Source organism: Populus nigra, chromosome 2 (genome assembly GCF_951802175.1).
Source record: "Populus nigra chromosome 2, ddPopNigr1.1, whole genome shotgun sequence".
NCBI lineage: Eukaryota > Viridiplantae > Streptophyta > Magnoliopsida > Malpighiales > Salicaceae > Populus > Populus nigra.
The window spans coordinates 1,087,229-1,098,763 of record NC_084853.1 but is presented as its reverse complement, the minus strand read 5'-3'; the positions used below and the strand labels follow the sequence as shown (position 1 = coordinate 1,098,763).

General features: G+C 32.0%; 1 pseudogene; it reads left to right on the top strand.

Moving 5' to 3' along the window:
• The first annotated feature begins 3,895 nt into the window (after positions 1 to 3,895).
• On the top strand, positions 3,896 to 6,954 carry LOC133682441 (kinesin-like protein KIN-13A; annotated as a pseudogene).
• Positions 6,955 to 11,535: the final 4,581 nt, after the last annotated feature.

Genomic DNA, 11,535 nt, shown 5'->3' with positions numbered 1-11,535 from the left:
AATTTTCTGTCGAAAAATCCATAGAGTTGGAAATTACTGACATAATAATAAAAAATTTAAAAGGTGGAAATCATAGTTGATTACATCATTTTTTATTTTTCCAACAAAATATCATGTTAGTGATTTCGTTGAAAAGTTCCTACATATTCTATAAGTTTTACCAAAAGTTTAAAAATGGGTACGAACATTCTCATGGAATTTCCAATTTAAATGCCGATAGAATTTCATTTTATCAGCAATTCCATTGAAGTTTTTATTATTATTTTTTTATGATCCTAAGCCAACAATTTTAATAAACCCACAACCACAACAAAAAAACATTTTCAAAAATTAATTTTTACAAATTCACAATAGATAATGCTAAATAAATTACGCATACCTATAAATTTTCACTATTGGAAGATTTAAGAAGAAAATTCTCATAAATAGTGCACAACAATGAGATTGACAACAATCCATGTTCACAATAATTAAAGAGGACATCGCATGCATGACAGGAGTAGATTTTAGCTTTTGTTCACTTTTTGTTATATAGTTTTAGGGAATATATCCTTATATTTTATAATGTGAAAACATTTATGTAACTTAATTTGTATAATTAATGTTTAAACTTCAATAAATGAACTTAACTCTGAAATTTATATAATCATGTTCCATATATGCATGTTTATCTCATTTATTCAACTATAATGATATTTATTGTTCAATATATGTTATAAATATTGTGGTTGTGATGATGATGATGATATTTGTGGGATTGAAACTCAGGATGATTAAGTCGTGATTAAGTTATGAGATATGAGATATTAGAAGTGTAAACAGATTATATGTTAATAACTTGAGACCTCCTGGTATGTAGGAGACTCTGCTGAAATTTCGGTAGATTTTTTATATGAAAATTGTATTAAAAAATTATCATATTTCTACGTACCATATAATAGGAAAGTAACTATAAATGCATATAAAAGTGTGGGGCATTACATTATTCCCCTTCTATTTTGATATCTGGCCAAACAAGCCCCTTTTTATATCAAAAAATTCTGAAAATATTTGGGGATCTTCGTTGATTTATTTGCGGCCCCTCTCACTTTGTTTTATTTTTTTCTGTGCGTTTTGTATTTATTCTGCTACGTGCCCAATATGTGAACCATTACTATTAAATGCAAAATCTGTTGTGCAACATCTCTTTTATTTCGACCTAAAAAGGACAAATAATAATAAAAGGGTAAACAAAAACAGATGTCATTGGAAAATTCTTCTTCAAATTCAATTCTTTGTGAAATTAGTCAATGATGGCAGAGTCAGGAATATCACATTTTTTGGGTTTGTGCAATATTTACCAACGTCAGAGTTGAAAAGATTCGTAGGAACTGTTCACTAACGCTAGAGTCAAGAACATGATAGAAAGAATAAAAAAAAAGGGAGAACAAATTCTTAGCAATTTTAGACAAAACCAGCAATATAGCTTGTCTTAGATAGGACACTTAAGGGGTGATAACATCTTCACTTTCATGTAACCAATCATGTACTATAGAATCTCTATTGACTAATTAGGGTTTCTAGTGACCATAATACTAAGTGACGACTCCTTAAACTAGAAACTTCTCTAAAGAACGAGATGTCAGATATCCGTTCCTTCTCCATTGAAATTTTTAATTGGTCGCCACAATATCCGGGTGTGACATGTTGCATGGTAGGACATCTGATAACTTGAAGACTAAATTGTTAATTATATATTTTAGATATCTATTATAATTAATTATGTAAATTACCCAAGAAGAATTTTTTTACCCAAATTTTTTACCCTATTATATTTTTTTTACTTCTAACTCTAAAATAGACTAATTAACACAAAAGGCATGACTTCCCTACTTGTCCCAAATGGAAAAATCTGGGTGGATAATCAGAACCACGTGCATGTCCATTTCTCCCCTACTATCTCTAGTACTTAACACATAATTGTACTTAAAAATAAATGTTGATCTTTCCATGGATTCCAGTAGGAGAAATACAAAAATTTGTCTTGTTCATTGACCAGTCTAAGACCATTAGCTTGTAGCTTCTGGCTATATGTAGTAATGAATTTATTGTCTCACACCAACCAATATCAACTAGTAAGAGGAAAGTAAAAACCCTTCCATATATGATTATGAAGGGACAATTAACTTGATTAAATTTGTTGTAAGTGACCCACGCGGCATCAGTTAACAATTTTTTTTTTGTTATGTTTACTTAATTTGTTTTTTAATTCTTGAAAATCACCACCTAATATTTCATTGAAAAATTACTAGGAAACCCGAGTGTAATAGTCTTGTTAGAGATTCAAAAATAACTAATTATGATTAAAAAACGTATTAACACTCATAACACACCCTATCTAAGATAAACTACTTTGTGAATTTAATGTGTTAAAAGATTTTAAAAGTTATCTTGCCAATGATTTCTTAAAAAAAAAAATTTCTTCTTAATAAACAGATCCTTATCTTATTGGATACAAAAACCTAATTGCTCTAACATCAATAAAAACAAAACAAATTTTTCTATTTAATATTAAGAATACATCTTGCATATAAAATTATAATTCAAAATACCAAAAGAAAAATGTTTTTTTGTAATTTTTTTGAAATATGAACCAAATTGATGCAAATTAAAACATTTTTTTTCTTTCTTTTTATCTTTTGCAAACATACAAAAAAAAAAAAAATACAATAACACACATCACTTTTTGACTATATTTTAAAAGATGTTTATAGTAAACTTGGCAGCCATGTCCGGAAGAAACTGCACACAAACACTAATCTCTAACTTTTTACCTAAAAGCAAAATGTAAAAGCAAAATCCTCGGGAAGAATTTCGTGGTTTGGCGTAATTAGCAATATGAGCTTTAATTGCTCATGAAGTGCGTAATTCAGTCTCTAATTTCTTTTTTAAAAATATTGTTTTAGTTATAAAAAACAAGTTTTTTCAATAACTCTGCACGAATTCATACAGAAAAGGGCTGTTTTGGGTTCTTAAATTCATTTAAACTTTCCCATCTACCCTTTCCAAATACGATAACAAAGATAGTAAGTGGGTGTAGACTATGTTGCTTGTCTAGAGACTTTAAAAGGAATATATATTAGCACACAGAAAAATGAATATATATAGTATACATTTATTTACTTTCTTCACTATGACATAACATTGAGCGTTAATATATATATATATATATATATATATATATATATATATATATATATATATTACATTCTGTTTTTGTTTTACATTGTGTTTTGAAAATGTTTTTAATTTTTTTAATTTATTTTAAATTAATATTTTTTTGATGTACTAATATAAAAAATAATTTTATATTTTAGAATGGCTAGAAAATGAATTGTCAAGCCAAACCATGCATTTAATATAATGTTTGGTGACAGATATTAAATGTAATAAGTAATCAAGTTATGAAAAAGTTCTGAAATTGATTGTATTTTCAGAGGCATGGTGGTTGGGAAGGAATGATACTACTAAAGCTATAAAAAAAAAACTATCAAATTGTTTTTATTCTAAAATTACAATTTTTCTTTTTATTTTTACATTTATTAGTTCTTTAAAACCTAAAAATGATTAAAGTATAATATTTTATCAATTGTTTTTTCGAGCAGTATTATTCTTTTAAAATTTTAAGTTTACTGTGTTAATTGTTTTTTTTTTAAAAAAAACTACCGCCAATTTTGTAACTTTGATTGTTTCTTTAGCTTTATATGCCGACAGAAAACTCAGGCCATAAAAGGGTAACTCTCGTTGAGACACTGCGCCATTCCCCTTTTTCTTTCTTTCCTTTCCCCTCACTTTCTCTCTCACTTTCTCCTTGTGCTTCTTGTTCGTTTCAAACATTAATTTCCCTTTCTTGGCCATGGATTTTTGCCGGAATGTGACAGTTTCCGGTGAGTATCATCACCAGCAAGAGCATGTCCTTGCTTCCCCTCCTCCTTGCTCTAAGATTACTGCCGCCGCCGCCAGTAATAGTCCGCTTGATGACCTCTTCTCTTGCTTTCACTTGTTTTCACCTTCTTCACATTTGTTTTGGTTTCCCTGTGGTGGAAGCCATGGAGGGGGGTGTTGATTCATTACTTATCTCGACTTTGAAGTTTTTGTATCAAAGATGCTGCCTCTTTCTGAAGTCAAGTTCAGTTCAAACTCTTCTGCACAGCTGAAATCCTGATGCTGCTTTTATTTCAGGTAGTGGAAAGACATTCACAATGCAGCCCCTGCCTCTTAGAGCTGCTGAAGACCTTGTTAGATTGTTGCGTCAGCCAGTTTATCATAATCAGAGATTCAAATTGTGGCTTAGCTTTTTTGAATGGAAAACTCTTCGATCTTCTCAGTGAAAGAAAGTTAGTGTTTCCCTGTTCAAACTGGTTTATTACAATTTTTTTCCTTAAAAAAACTGTCTTCAGAACTTGGAAATCTATTAGATTCAGTTTGTAATGGGGCTAAATATGACTTGAAACCTTGGCTGATATGATTCCTCAGTCACTGTGTTCTGTGGGTGCTTGCTATGGTGACTTAAAAGTCACATTTGTATAAGTTTCTCCAGTGCGGTTGTGGCATAAGAAGTAATAAAAAGGACTTTTTTTCTTTAACAATAATTCTATAATATCCATTTGCTTAGTAATTTTACCTGCACTTTGAATCTGTAACATCCATTTATAGACGGTAATTTCTTCACTTTTTTTCTTAAAAATTTTTTGGGCTAGCTTCGTAACTTGAGTTAATTGAAGTGTAACCATGGAAGCAGCATTGTCCCTTGTCAAGCAGGCATTATCTTTTCTGTATGTTTTCTTCAGAATAATTTATATGTATGTGTTCATTCATGTGTCTAAAAGTCTTGAAGTGTGAATGGTTAATGAGTTCAACCACGTATGCTGAATTCAATTGTTCTTCTCAATTAGGAAACTTTGTATGAGAGAAGATGGTAGGCAACAAGTTTGCATTGTTGGACTGCAAGAATTTGAAGTTTCTGATGTACAAATTGTCAAGGAATATATTGAGAGGGGGAATGCTGCCAGAAGTACAGGATCTACTGGGGCCAATGAAGAATCTTCAAGATCACATGCTATTTTACAACTCGCCGTTAAGAAGCACAGCGAAGTAAAGGACTCCAGGAGGAACAATGATGTGAATGAGTCTAAAAGTGGAAAAGTAGTTGGGAAAATTTCATTTATTGATCTTGCTGGCAGTGAACGAGGCGCAGACACCACTGACAATGACCGGCAAACAAGGTACCCTTTATCTGAACCATACTCTTCATCTCTTCTCTTGCTCTAACGTAAAGTTTATTCCTCTGGTTTTTGTTAATTACTGACTCTACTCCATTGCTTGAGTTTTAAAGAATCCATTTATTATTTCATGTCAATCAAATACGATCTGTTGATCAACAACATCAAGGCCTGTTTTGCTGCATGACTAGTGTGCCAATAGGGCGGGTTTCGCCAGATTTTTTTCTCTTTCCAGCTTGGTCTGTAAAGAATTTGGGGACAGAAAAATACAAATTTCTATTGTAGAGATGCTAATTACTCATTTATTATGTCTGAAGCAGTTACTTTGTTTGGTAAAGTTAATTTTCTGAAGAAACCTTCAGGATTTTAAGGTAAACGAGTTTATTATGTAAGACAAATAAAATTTCAAAATTTCCTAGAATGAATTTTTTCAGAGATCTTCCCATTCTTCCTGCACCTCTGTCAGGCAGTGTTTAACTATTCAATGGATTTTGGTTTTGTGATGAAGACTGGTAATGCTATCTTTTGCAATCTGGTTGCCTCTTTGGCATTGCATGGTTAATTGGGGCCAACAATCAGCTGAGTATCCCATACACATGTTTAGAATTCATTGAGCTGGAGGTGGGCGAGCTAATTTTCTTCTAATTAAGGTGCTGGATTTTAGCTCGTATTATCTAGGTTTTTTTTAGGAGAGTCAGGTCTTGTTATTTTTTGGGTATCTTGATCCATTGCATTATGTTTGCTGTGGGGGTAATTTAAAGATTCAGTAAGAGATCCACATTAAGACTTCTCTAAAACTTGTGCGTTTTTTCTGGTTCCTGGCACCTAAACTAGCAATGCCAGTCTTGTACCGATGGGATTCATTCTCCATATGCTACATAAAACAGCATAAACTTGATTGGCATTATCATCTTGCCTGATGTCCATCCTCATGACCACTGATGATGGATATGTTATACTCGTTGCAAAAAGTTTTCTTGTCTGATGTGGTAGTTCAACAATCACTATGGCTTTGGATTGTTGTTGGGAAGGCAGTTTTGCACTTCCTGATGCTCCATATGGTTTTTTGCAGGATTGAAGGTGCAGAAATCAACAAGAGCCTTTTGGCTCTCAAGGAGTGCATTCGTGCTCTGGACAATGACCAGATCCATATACCATTCCGAGGGAGCAAGCTCACAGAAGTACTCCGTGATTTGTGGGCAACTCTAGGACAGTTATGATCTCTTGCATATCCCCAAATGCCGGCTCATGTGAACATACACTCAATACATTGAGATATGCAGATAGGTAAGCGTGTTCCTATTGCTTCAACTGAAATATAGTTGCAGTGGTCTCCTGTCCCTTCAATGATAAGCATGCTTATTTAAATGACAGGGTTAAAAGTCTTTCTAAAAGTGCAAATGCAAAAAAGGATCAGGCTGTAAGTTCATTACCACCAACTAATAAGGATGCTTCCTCTACATCATCTCTGCCAGTCTCTGCTGATGTTGGTGTTTATGAGCAACAAGAGGTCAAAGTGCCAGATATGGGTAGAAGGGTTGTGGAAAAAGAAACTCCATCCTTCAATCATACTGTTGATTATGATAAACAGCCCTCAAGTTTTCCATCAGGTTTTTCATACAACGGACGAGAAGAAAGCGGGTTGACTTCTGGCTTAGCAGACAGGGAGAGGTATGAAAGTAATAATTCATAAAAATATACATGATGGAATTTGAAGTCATTGATTATAAAGTTTGGTGAAGCCCCATAAATAATTTTATGCAATTCTGGTCTAACCAATAATTCATAAAAATTAAGCATCCAAATTTTTATTATCCGCTTGGTAATTGTCATAATTTTTCCCAATGCAAGCATGTGGTTATTTTTTTAAAAATGTGGTCACTCATTTGTTGGCTAAAAGCGAAAGAAGTATCTGATTAAAAATTCATGCATACATTAGGGACCTAATTGAGATGAAAATTAGGATGGGGAGCTAATCAAGATTTACCACAAAGGGTAGGGACTTATAAGAGGTTTGCCCAAAACCCGGTCATATGAGCAACCTGTGGTTCAATGTAGATAAAATGTAAACGGCATGTGAGTAGAAGAACTAACTTTTGTTTCCATTTCGACAGAGATTGCTCTCCCTGCTGAAAAAAAAGCAACAGGGATCCCTTGCCAATTTCAACAGGTAAAGCAATCCCAGTTTCGTTTTTTTGAAGTTAAGTTTTTGGTCATTTGTTTGCTTTTACAGTCAGGGTTCTCGTGGAACTCATTAATTTTCACTATACTGTTTTTATTTTTATTTTTTAAATTTTATGATCTGGTTCTTGCTAACTGTAATATAGTAATGGAATTATGGAGCTAGATTATCAATTGTTTTTGGTGGGTTTTCAGTTTTAGGATTTTGGATGCATTTGGAAAACATTAGTGTTTGTTTAATGTTCTGAACATATATGTATGTTCATTGATTTGTTTCATTTGTAAATCTCGGAACTTTAATTTAAGGCTGTCGGATGAATTCCGAAGCTTTGACAAAATTTGAGGGGACCTTATATTCTGTATATGCCGTGGTTGATCATTTGTTTGCTTAATTTTGTCAATTTCTTTACTGTATGTTCAATGGTCTATTTATTGTTTTTATTTGGACAGGCGCATTGTTCAAAATGGATTCGTCGCAGAATACAGTGTTGGGGAGTGGAGGTAATGGAATGTTGGCCACTCCATTGAATGATACAGCAGCAGCAGTGGATGATCCGAAGCAGAATTTGAACCAAGTTATTGATTCCATACAGAAGACTCTTGGTCAACTCCATCAGCTTTACCTAACAGTCTCTTCATAGTATGTCAGTATTAAGAGCAAAAAATGTCGACTGGTATATCAAAGCATTAAATGCTAGCATTTATTTAGGCGCCTCTCTTTCTTTGAATTCTCCTCCCCAACTCCATCCACATACCATAATTAAATTAAATTAAAACAATTAATGAAACAATTAATCAAAGGAGTATTACGAAATTCAAAATTCACACTAATAATTAACACTAACCACTTTTTTAAATTTTCATAACGTGGCATATTCCTATCTCTCTATTTATAATTTTATATTCCAGCTTCCCTCTCATATACATTAACACGTGACTCTCTATTTAACACAGATCACCCACTCTCCCTCTGTCTCTCTAGCTGCTGTTGCTGTTGTGAAGAAGAAGAAAAGGAGCTCTTTTTTTGTGAATATGGCAGCTGAGGTGAGCTCTTTGGTAAGGTTTTTGAGTGGAGACACAGATGATAGGAACATTGTGAGTGAATCTGGAGGGGCAATATCTTCTTAGATATTCCGAGAAAATGATTTTGCTATAAGAAACAGAGTTTTTGATGCTTAAAAAGAGATTTTATATGTTTTTCATGCTTGTTTAAAATTATGATTTTTTCTTCTTTTTGTTTTCTTTGAATTGAAATTTAAGGGCTTTATAATTTCTTTTTGTTGGTGAGAAGATATTTTTTTTTATTAAATGATTGGTACTTAAATGTTTCCTGATTTACTTTGAAATCCTCTGCTCTGTCTTATTAATCAACACTACTTCACAGCTTCCTCTTCTACAGAGACTGTACTTTTCTATCAATCCTTTGTTTTGGTTTGTTACTCGATGCATTGTGTTATGATATAACGGTGTGATTTTGCAGCAATGGTCTTGTTACCTAGCTGGACAACATGGTTAAATTGTCTGAAAGGTGCAACATTTAGGTTCCTATGAAGGTCTTGAAGTGAGTGTTTCTTTGTGATTTGTTATTTGAGATAACCAATTCCAGCTTGTCGGCATTGGCAAGCTGATAGCAAGTTTATTGCTTTGTGCTTAGTTTGATTGATGATGGGAAGAATCCAGATGAATTCACAAGGGATTGCATCACAAAAAATAAAGTCATTAAAGGGAAAATTGATGCCTTCAAGGTACTTCTTTGTTTCCCACTATGATATGTTATTTTCTCTGCATGTATTTTTGCAATATGTATTCCATTAAATATTCATGCGTGCAATTTGCTTCGTGTGCATTTGATAAAATTCATTATATAACCATTGATTTTATGGAGTTTACGCAAGTATCTACTGGAGGAACTTGAACAGACTTTTTCAGACGAAGTTGAATCATACAGGGAGATATGTACAATGTCAGCTGCTGTAAGTGAAATTATTGAAGCAACTAGTGTTTATTAACCTACCAAACTAGAAAAAAACCAAACCAAATCGAGCCCAACTGAAAAAACCGAGCAAAAACCGATCAAAAAATGATCACCCCTAAGTTGTGGTTGTCATGATATTGTTAATTGTTGATTAGTGGCCGGTAAGTTAGATTAGTGCTATGTTACAATTTATGAGGTGCTGTTGATTTTGATGCTTTCTAGACGTGGCCACTAGTACAAGTCTAAGGAGAATCATGCACCAGGTTGAATTTAATGACTTTGATGACAACATTATCTCAAAAAAATAGAAAAATCAGTATAACTCTAATTCCTTTTCGTCTTTCTTTAATATTTCTTTTGAGTAATGAATTGATTTTTTCAGAAATCTTTTGCAATCCTTACTTATTCTAGATATTAGGCATAATGTTAAATATTTATCTTAGCGGTGGCTTTCATCACCTGTCTGAATCTAGATTACTAATAGTTTGGAGGTATATAATATTGAATTAACCCAATCCAACCTCTCTATCTCTCAATCCCAACCTATGTTGACTTATTCTAGATATTTTAATATTGGAGATGTGTGTTCATGCTTTTCAAGTTTCCATGGATAATTAATCATAATAACATATGAATGTGAAAATAAAATGTGCAGAATAGAACGAAAAGTTGATAACACATTAGCAACCTTTTTTTTTGGTAGTTTCAAGGTTAAACAGTCAAGGGTTGAAATCAAACATAATTTGATCAAACGGTAGGAAGGAGAACCCATCAATGAATCTGCACCGCGTGACACCAAATATAGAAAGAGCATTGATGAGGTCAGTCTAAATCCTAATATTATTTTCAAATTAAAAGAAGAAAGATGGGCTTAGCTTTGTTCTGTGTCTGAAGCCTCTTTTGTAACCTAAAACATGAATATACCCTCTAATTATTGAAATAGTGTTTGTTTTGAGCATCTTTATAATTGGATTTCTGAATGGCATCCTTATAATTTTGAGCATTCCTTTACAAAAAGTGTTTGGTTCCTAGGTCATTTGTGTGTGTGTGTGAAAGAAAATTTGGATAAAATGCAGTCACATATGGATAGAAAGATTGTTTAATTGAAAACTTTTGAAACTTAAGTCAAAATTCATGCAATTTTTTGGATGACAAAATCGAGACTGACTATTTATATAGTTGAAGGTCATTTTTAAGGTTTTTCCTTTTGAGTTTGTTGATATATTAAGATAATAATTTATTAATTTATATAACAAGAAAGATGATATAAAATTTAAAACTAGTATTTTCTAATAACATAGAATTATGAACGTCCTTAATTTGGATAATAATTACTTACTTTATATAAGAAGAAAGATGATAGAAAATTGTTTTGATAATAAAAAAATATTATTTTTCTAATAATATAAAATGAACGGACCTAATTTGGATCTGATAATGATATATATATATATATATATATATATATATATATATATATTCTCTTTTCTTTTATGGGCCAATACTAAACACACATCAAAAGCTTACATTTTCTAATTTATAACAAAAAAATTTACCAAACTTTTTTTTTTGTTTGAAAATACCAGGGACACTACCAAAATTCTTATATTTATTGATAGGATTTTTCAATCGGTATTTGTACTATAATTTTATTGGTAATTAATCTACCGACGAGATCACAGATGAAAATGCTTTGTTGATAAAACTCTCATAGGTAATTTTTTGACTTGTCGGTGAGTTCGTCGGTAATAAAAAATATATTATTATTGATGGATTTACTGACAGGAAAAGCGTCCAAAAAAAATTACCCGCTTCATTCCATCGGTATTTCCCTCGGGAAGCTTGTCATGTAACTGACAGAAATACCGTATGTAATTCCATCGGTGATTATTTAAAAATATTTTTTAGAAAAATCTATTTAATAGAATTAGAAGATAATTAAATTAATATAAATCAACACTTTTTAAAACTCAAGAACTGAGTTGCTTGGAAAAAAAGAAGAAGAAAGTCAACTCAAATAAATTTGCAACAAATAAATAACACAAATAAATACATGAGAAGATCTATTTCAGAACCCATAATCTAGCAACAAATAAAATAATTTAATTGAAATTGAAC